This window comes from Macaca nemestrina, chromosome 17 (genome assembly GCF_043159975.1).
Source record: "Macaca nemestrina isolate mMacNem1 chromosome 17, mMacNem.hap1, whole genome shotgun sequence".
Lineage (NCBI taxonomy): Eukaryota > Metazoa > Chordata > Mammalia > Primates > Cercopithecidae > Macaca > Macaca nemestrina.
In genome coordinates this window covers 20,854,549-20,863,578 of record NC_092141.1, presented here as the reverse complement: position 1 = coordinate 20,863,578, position 9,030 = coordinate 20,854,549, and the positions used below count along the sequence as shown (strand labels likewise).

Sequence of the window (9,030 nt, the reverse complement as noted above, 5' to 3'; positions counted from 1 at the left end):
GTGACAATTTTACACCTTATGAGTTATCGTTGGAGAAGTTTTCCAAAAATAGCTTTCCCCAAGCAACCATTTTGTCAAGGCTCTAGTGAGTGGGGTCATATACACAGGTTAAAAATTATAACTGACCCAGCACTTTGGAAGGCCGAGGCAGGTGGATCACAAGGTCAGGAGATAGAGACCATCCTGGTTAACATGGTGAAACCATGTCTCTACTAAAAATACAAAAAATTAGCTGGGCGGTGGCGGGTGCCTGTAGTCCCAGCTACTCAGGAGGCTGAGGCAGAAGAATAGTGTGAACCTGGAAGGCAGAGCTTGCAGTGAGCCGAGATTGTGACACTGCACTCCCGCCTGGGTGACAGAGCAAGACTCCGTCTCAAAAAAATCAATCAATCAATAAATAACTGAGCTGGGCATGGTGGCTCACACCTGTAATCCTAGCACTTTGGGGGCCGAGGCGGGCAGATTGCCTGAGAACAGCCTGGGCAACATGGTGAAACCCGCCTCTACTAAAAAATACAAAAAATTAGCCAGGCGTGGTAGCATGCACCTGTAGTCCCAGCTACTTGGGAGGCTGAGGCAGGAGAACTGCTTGAACCCGGGAGGTGGAGGCTGCAGTGAGCTGAGATCATGCCACTGCACTCCACCTTGGGCAACACAGCGAGACTCTGTCTCAAAAAAAAAAAAAAAAAAAAAAAACCGCTGGGCGCAGTGGCTCACGCCTGTAATCCCAACACTTTGGGAGGCTGAGGCGAGAGGATCACTTGTGGTCGGGAGTTCGAGACCAGCTTGGCCAGCATGGTGAAACTCTGTCTCTACTAAAAATACAAAAATTAGCCGGCCATGGTCGCACATGCCTGTAATCCCAGCTACTCGGGAAGCTGAGGCAGGAGAATCGCTTGAACCTGGGAGGCAGAGGTTGTGGTGAGCGGAGATCACACCATTGCACTCCAGCCTGGGCAACAGAGCGATTCTCCGTCTCAAAAAAACCCAAAAAACAAAAAAACAAGATAACCGTAGGCCAGGCGCGGTGGCTCATACCTGTAATCCCAGTACTCTGGGAGGACGAGGTGGATAGATCACCTGAGGCTGGCAGTTCGAGACCAGCCTAACCAACATGGAGAAACCCCATCTCTACTAAAAATACAAAATTAGCCTGGCGTGGTGGCACAAGCCTGTAATCCCAGCTACTTGGGAGGCTGAGGCAGGAGAATCGCTTGAACCCGGGAGGCACAGGTTGCAGTGAGCCGAGAGCGTGCCGCACAGGTTGCAGTGAGCCGAGATCGTGCCACTGCACTCCAGCCTGGGCAACGAGAGCAAAACATCATCTCAAAAAGAAAAAAAAAAATTGGTAACTGTAATTCAGCAGGAAGTATAGGCACATTGTTTGGCGCACACCGTACCTTATCTTTGGCAGAGTATGTTAGCTCTTTTTCTAGAGGGCAAGAGCTATATCTAGTTTGTTGCCATGGTGCTACATACTTTTCATACAGGCATTTATTGACTTATTGAATGCAATACAGAAATGCTGAGGATGTGACGATGTTGTCACACCACCTCCTGCATGAAGCCTTCCCTAACCCTGCCCCCTTTCCCAGACTGAAAGTAATTTCCACATTCTCAGAATGTGGAATATTCTTATAGTTCCAAACACACGGAGCCTTGAGGCACAATTACTCACATATTTGTCTTAATTTTCTAAACCACCCTGAATCTTGCTACAAAGAACAGAAATTCTATGTATATTCAATGTGACTTTGTGGCATAGATTAAGCATTAATAACCTTTTGCTGAAGAAAGGTTATGGTTACATGGAACTTTAAAGCACATTTTAATCTGTTTATGAAGACTTAATTTCCCCTTGTAATTTAGGTACTGATCTTTGAGGTTATAGGGTTTTTTATCTATAAAGTGACGCTGGGCCTGGCGCAGTGGCTCAGGCTTGTAATCCCAGCACTTCGGGAGGTCAAGGGGGGCGGCTCACCTGAGGAGTTTGAGACCACCCTGGCCAACATGGTGAAACCCTGTCTCTACTGAAAATACAAAAAATTAGACCGGGCGCAGTGGCTTACGCCTGTAATCCTAACACTTTAGGAGGCCGAGGAGGGCGGATCACGAGTTCGAGACCAGCCTGACCAACATGGTGAAACCCCGTCTCTACTAAAAATGCAAAAATTAGCCGGGAGTGGTGGCTTGTGCCTGTGATCCCAGCTACTCGGGAGGCTGAGGCAGGAAAATCGCTTGAACTCAGGAGGTGGAGGTTGCAGTGAGCCGAGATCCCGAGATCACGCCGCTGCACTCCAGCCTGGGCAACACAGCAAGACTCTGCCTCAAAAAAAAAAAAAAGTGACTCTGGAAAACAATAGTCATTTTGAGGTTGGGCAGTGCTCAAAGCTATTATCAATGTCGTTGACATAGGGGTCTCAAAAAACGTCAACCAGTGTGTTACTGAAGACGGACAGGTGGTGGCAGGGCTCTTAGCCGAGGGACAGAAAAATGCTTGCTGCCTAGAATTCACTTACATTGTTTCCTCTCTCCAGGTTTCTGGCTCTGTGTGGAATAGGTACTGTCCTCCTGGTAGTTGTTAGGGAATCAGACATTGCATTTTGATCGTGATAAGTTATTTGCTTTTCTCGTTTAGTTCACCTTAAATTGAAATTGGAGAGGTGCAAATTCTGCCCCATCCTGGGAGGCAGCTCCTCCTTCTTAGCCAGCTCTGCAGCAGGTTCTGGTGTCCGCGACTTTCAACTTGCCTCGGGGGTCTTTCGGGAAGCACGTCTCAGGGGACAAGCGCGTGGTTATGGTTTGGGTACAGGCAGCGTTTTCCCCGAGGACTTGCTGCCGCCCGCTTCGGGACTGCGCATAAGCTCCCGGAGCTGTCTGCCAGTCCTTCGCACGCTCCGGAAATTGAAGGATTGTTAATCAAGAGGTCTCCACCAATGGATGGCCACAGGTCGTGGCTGGGCCAATCAGGCTCTGTCTCTAGGGCTTTGGCGCGAAAAGACACAAGGTCCAAAAAGAAAAAGAGGAAAAAAAAGAAAAAGGAAACGGGAGTGTGAGATTGATAGACTCTAGCAGCCCTCATATGAGCCTGTCTATTAATTTCTCTTCTCTAAATGTCTGCCTTTTTTCTTCGTGTACAATTCCTTTTTGTCATCGTAGCAGGAATAAATATCGATCTCTATCAACGTTGGTGTAAAAGGACCCTGCCTTTTAGCAGATCATTCCGCCCCCAATAAAAGACTACACTTCCCAGCGACCCTTGCAGACCCGAAAACCTGCGGCACTCTAAAGCGGAGCCGCGACAACTTCCGACGCTCTAGGGGGTTGGGCCAGCCGCTTGGTGCCACAGCGTCGGCTGTGCCTGAAGTCTTGTTGAGTTCAGCCTCCTTCAACTCCGCGTTTTATGAAATACTGATACAGAGCGGTCATTGTGGTTAAAAAGTTACCCGCGATCTGGGGGCGTTTGGCCAGGGCTTGGTTGCCGAAGCAGCAGCTAAACTGGATAGTCGCTAAATGAAGGCGTGGCGCATCTGAGACCCAGCGATTCTCCTCCTAGGTGTATTGCGGACGGAATGTGCCAGGACGTGCGTAACACTTGTCAAAACACAGAAATGACCCAAGTCGTTTATCAACAGATGAATTGTGGTATAATTATACAATGGATTGTTAACAAAACAATGAAAAAGATCATTACAACTACATGGAATAGCATGGATGACTATCACAGACATGGTGTTGGGTGAAACAAGCCAGATACAAGGCGTACCCCTTCATGAAGTCCAGAAACAGGTGATGGAGGTGCTAGAGGCCAAAAGAGTGGTTACCTGGGGCTAGGCGTAGTGACAGGGAGAAGGGCATGAGAAGCCTCGGGGTGTGGAAACTGGTCTATGAGTGATGATTATATGGGTGTGCACATGTGTAAAACTCATAAGTTTGTACTCTTAAGATTGATGTTGTGTTGTTTTTTGAGATGGAGTTTCGTTCCGTTGCCCAGGCTGGAGTGCAGTGGTGCGATCTCGGCTCACTGCAACCTCTGCCTCCTGGGTTCAAGCGATTCTCCTGCCTCAGCCTCCTGAGTAGCTGGGACTACAGGCGTGAGCCACCACGCTTGGCCAGTGCACCTTACTTTTGTATATTACAATCATACGTATAGTATATCTTAAAAAAAAAAAAAAAAAAAAAGGATGTAACATTCCATGCTTGAGTTTATATTTCCCAAAGTATCCAAAATCAGGCCAGAAGGTTTTAGTGAAATTCTCTACTTTTGTTTAAATCAAATTTCATATTCTAGGAAATCAGTCAATTTCTCCTTCAGGCTGAAGTGTACACTCCTTTGATTAGTAATACGCAGTTAAGGGAGCAGGTTCTGGGGCCAGACTTTCTGGGCAGAAATCACATTTCTGCCTCTTACTAGCAGTGTGAGCCTGAAGAAACTATTTAACCAGTTTAACTCATTGGTAAAATGAAATAATCGCAGCCTGGCCAACATGGCAAAATCCCATCTCTAGGGAAAAAAACAAAAATTAGCTGGGAGTGGTGGTGCACGCCTGTAATCCCAGCTACTTGGGAGGCTGAGATCAGAGAATCGCTTGAACCCAGGAGAGGATGCAGTGAGCCAAGATCATGCCACTGCACTCCAGTCTGGGCGACAGAGCAAGACTGTCTCAAAAAAAAAAAAAAATCATATTACCTATGTCCCAGGGTTGTTGAGTGGTTAACGTGTGTTTATGAAAAGCGCTTAGAATACTAAGAACAAAAGAATGCATGCTATTGTTATTGGTGCTCAGTATTATGATTGGTCCACAAGGCTCTTCCTGATCTATTTCTTATCAGCCTTTCAGCATCATGTCTCACCATTCTCCCTCTGGTTTCTCCCCATCCGAGTGTACCTAACCATGCTGCTTAACTTATTTTCATGTGCTGCTCCCTCTGCCCAAAACACCCTTCCCCCAGGCCGCAGCATCCACCATATAGTTTGAGCACACACTTAGGGCATCAGCAAAGCAGAGGCAAGCCCCTAAAAAAAAAGAGAGTGAGGAAAAATAATATATCTCTACAGTATTGGATGGTTGACACCCTGTCCCCTCCACCACTAGCAGAAAAAAGCATGGAAGGAGTTATGGGGAAGTTGATACTTTATTGGGCTGCATTGCCCCTATTTTATGGTCTGGAGTTGTTTGTATGTGAAATACATTTGGATGGTGGGAGGAGTGTAATCTCTTCAGTACTTAGGCCCTTATAGGTCTTTGTGGCAGATGGTGTTTTCCAGAATGGCCACAATGATATTTCCCATCCCACATCCTCTTCCTGCAAGGTGACTTTGACACTCCTGGTGAGAGGTAGAACCTCTCCGCTTCAATCTGGGAAGGCTTGTGACTATGGTGAAAGTGAGGCCGTGTCACTTCCAAGTCTGGGTGAGATAGCTTCTTCCTTGTTCCCAGGAAGTGTAGCCCCAGACTTGCTGTTGGAACCCAGCTTCTGTGCTATCAGGAAGTCTGGGCTACATGAAGAGGCAACATGGATTGTTCTGGTCAACAGCCCCAGCTGAGAGCCCAGCCAACAACTAGTGTCAACCGGTAGATACCAGTGAAGCCTTTAAGATGAATCAAGTACCAGCCCCTATCTCCCTGCAACTGTATCAGGGATCCTGAGAGAACCATACCAGCCAATTTCCAAAACCATGAAAAAGTAAAGTAAAATGTCGTTGTGCTAAGCCACTACATTTTGGAGTGATTAACAGTTATAATGGGGTCCTGTCCTTCCCCACCCAACTCATCCTATTTTTTTTTTTTTTGAGATGGAGTCTCGCCCTGTTGCCCAGGCAGGAGTGCAGTGGTGCGATCTGGGCTCACTGCAAACTCTGCCTCCTGGGTTCATGCCATTCTTCTGCCTCAGCCTCCCAGTGGCTGGGATTACAGGCACTCGCCACCATGCCCAGCTAATTTTTTGTATTTTTAGTAGAGACAGGGTTTCACGGTGTTAGCCAGGATGGTCTCGATCTCCTGACCTCGTGATCCGCCCGCCTCGGCCTCCCAAAGTGCTGGGATTACAGGCGTGAGCCACCGCGCCCGGCCATCCTATTTTTCTTTTTTTTCTTTTTCTTTTTTTTGAGACAGATCCTTGCTCTGTCACCCAGGCTGGAGTGCAGTGGTACAGTCATGGTTCACTGCAACCTCTGCCTCCCGGGTTCAAGTGATTCTCACGCTCAGCCTCTGGAGTAGCTGGGACTACAGGCATGCGCCACCACACCCAGCTAATTTTTATATTTTTAGTAGATTCGGGGTTTAACCATGTTGGCCAGGCTGGTCTCAAACTCCTGGCCTCAAGTGATTCTCCTGCCTCAACCTCCCAAAGTGCTGGGATTATAGGCATGAGCCACCACACCCTTCCCTTCCCTTCCCTTCCCTCCCCTTCCCTTCCTTTCGTTTTTTGAGACAGTTGCCCAGGCTAGAATGCAGTGGCACAGTCATGGTTCACTGCAACCACTGCCTCCTGGGCTCAAGTCATCCTCCCGCTTCGGCCTCCCAAATAGCTGGGACCATAGCCACACGCCACCACGCCTGGCCGATTTTTGTATTTTTAATTTTATTTTTGTAGAGATAGAGTTTCGCTGTGTTGCCCACGTTGGTCTTGAACTCCTGAGCTCAAGCAGTCTGCCTGCCTCAGCCTCTGAAAGAGCTGATATTATAGGCATCAGCCACTGTGCCCAGGTCCCTACTTGATTTTCTTTCTTTTTGAGACAGAGTCTCTCTTATCCAGGCTGCCCCACTTGATGTTCAAGACTGCTCCAGTGTCCCACCTGTAGGTGGCCTTCCCTGACCTTTAGGACTGAGTGAGGCGCTTCCTCCAGGCTCTCACAGTCCTTTGCATCCCTCTGTCATGGCTCCAACATGCCATATTATCACTGCCTGTTTGCTTGTCTGATGCCCTCATTTAAAAGTTTAAACTCCCGTGAGCAGTGACTGCACTTTTAAAATAAATCTTCTGTATTCTCAGTAGCTAGGACAGAGCTAGAAAAAAAAAAAGAAAAAAAAAAAGTAAGGGGTCGTAAAGTATACGGAGGGAACAACTTCAGCAAAACGGGTGCTTACAAGTCAAGTACTGGCTGAGCAAGTCAGAGCAGGGCTTAGGGGGACAGGCTGCCTGGTTCCCCATCCCAGTTGCACTCCAGCCTGGGCAACACAGTGAGACTCGAACATTCTCTCTGACCTCTTCTATCCCTATCCTTAGACAAGTTACTGAACTTCTCTGTGTCCCGGTTTCTGAAATAATGGGAATGAGAATGGTACTCCCAAAGAGAAAAGTCTAATGTACAAATTTCATAACAAAGGAGTCTAGCTCTCAGAACAGCCAACTAACAACTGACAGATAAAAAGAGAAGGTGGTGGCCGGGCGCGGTGTCTCGTGCCTGTAATCCCAGCACTTTGGGAGACTGAGGTGGGGCAGATCACAAGGTCGGGAGATCGAGACCATCCTGGCTAACATGGTGCAACCCCGTCTCTACTAAAAATACAAAAACAAAATTAGCTGGGCGTGTTGGTGGGCGCCTGTAGTCCCAGCTACTTGGGAGGCTGAGGCAGGAGAATGGCGGGAATCTGGAAGGCGGAGCTTGCAGTGCACCGAGATCACACCACTGCACTCCAGCCTGGGCAACAGAGCGAGACTCCGTCTCAAATAAATAAATAAATAAATAAATAAATAAATAAATAAGGTGGTGCTTATTGTTCAATTTATTGTATAGATGTCATCAATTCTCATTGGAGGATGCTTGTCTTCTTTTGATAAAAACCAGAAATTTCTGTCTTTGGTTAATTAAAAACAATATATGGTTTATATTTTATTTTATTTTATTTATTTTTTTTTTTTTTGAGGCAGAGTCTCGCTCTGTCACCCAGGCTGGAGTGCAGTGGCGCGATCTCAACTCACTGCAAGCTCCGCCTCCCAGGATTGCGCCATTCTCCTGCCTCAGCCTCCTGAGTAGCTGGGACTACAGGCGCCCGCCACCTCACCCGGCTAATTTTTTGTATTTTTTAGTAGAGACGGGGGGTCTCGTGTTACCGTGTTAGCCAGGATGGTCTCCATCTCCTGACCTTGTGATCCGCCCGTCTCGGCCTCCCAAAGTTCTGGGATTACAGGCTTCAGCCACTGCGCCCGGCCACAATATATGGTTTATATAAGATGCCAAGCTTTTGGTGTATTTCAAGGCTTCCTGGAAGGTTTTATATTCATGGCCTGTCTCAGAATGCAAGGTTTTTAGAAATTGAAAGCTTTTTGTTTTTATTTTATTTCGAGAGACAGGCTTTCACTCTTTCACCCGTGCCAGAGTTCAGTGGTGTGATCATAGCTCACTGTAGCCTCAGACTCCTGAGTTGAAGGGTTCCCCCTGCCACAGCCTCCCGAGTAGCTGGGACTACCGGTGCACACCACCATGCCTGGCTAATTTTTTTTTTTTTTTTTTTTTGGTGGTGACAGGGTCTTGCTATGTTGCCCAGGCTGATGTTGAATTCCAAGCCTCAAGCAATCCTCCCACCTTGGCCTCCCAAAGCCCTGGGATTATAGGTGTAAGCCACCACCGCTAGCCTTCCTTTTTACTTTTTGAAGTGTAAATATGTTCTGGGTTGAAGAGTCTAATGAGTCAACATCAGACGAGCCAGTCTCAACTACTTCATTGGGTTGTTATGAGGTTTAAATTATACATACGACTGACCCTTGAACAATACAGGTTGGAACTGGATGAGTCTATTTATAAATGGATTTTAAAAGATAAAATGTGCCTGCCCCTTCTGTCTCCCCTTCCATCTCCTCCACCACTTCTTTGCCACTCCTAAGACAGCAAGATGAACCCCTCCTCCCCCTCTCCTTCCTCCTCTTTCTCCCCCTCCTCCTCTTCTGCCTTAGCCTACTCAACATGAAGATGATGAGGATGGGCCGGGCGCGGTGGCTCAAGCCTGTAATCCCAGCACTTTGGGAGGCCGAGACGGGCGGATCACGAGGTCAGGAGATCGAGACCATCCTGGCTAACACGGTGAA

General features: G+C 47.7%; 1 non-coding gene across 1 annotated transcript in view; it reads left to right on the top strand.

The window, feature by feature from the left end:
* Window positions 1–3,334: 3,334 nt before the first annotated feature.
* LOC105493316 (uncharacterized) overlaps window positions 3,335–9,030 on the top strand; it is a 24,554-nt gene continuing 18,858 nt past the window's right edge. The window contains exon 1 of the transcript XR_011615503.1: window positions 3,335–3,789. This is a non-coding gene — a transcript (uncharacterized protein). The remainder of the gene's footprint in view (window positions 3,790–9,030) is intronic.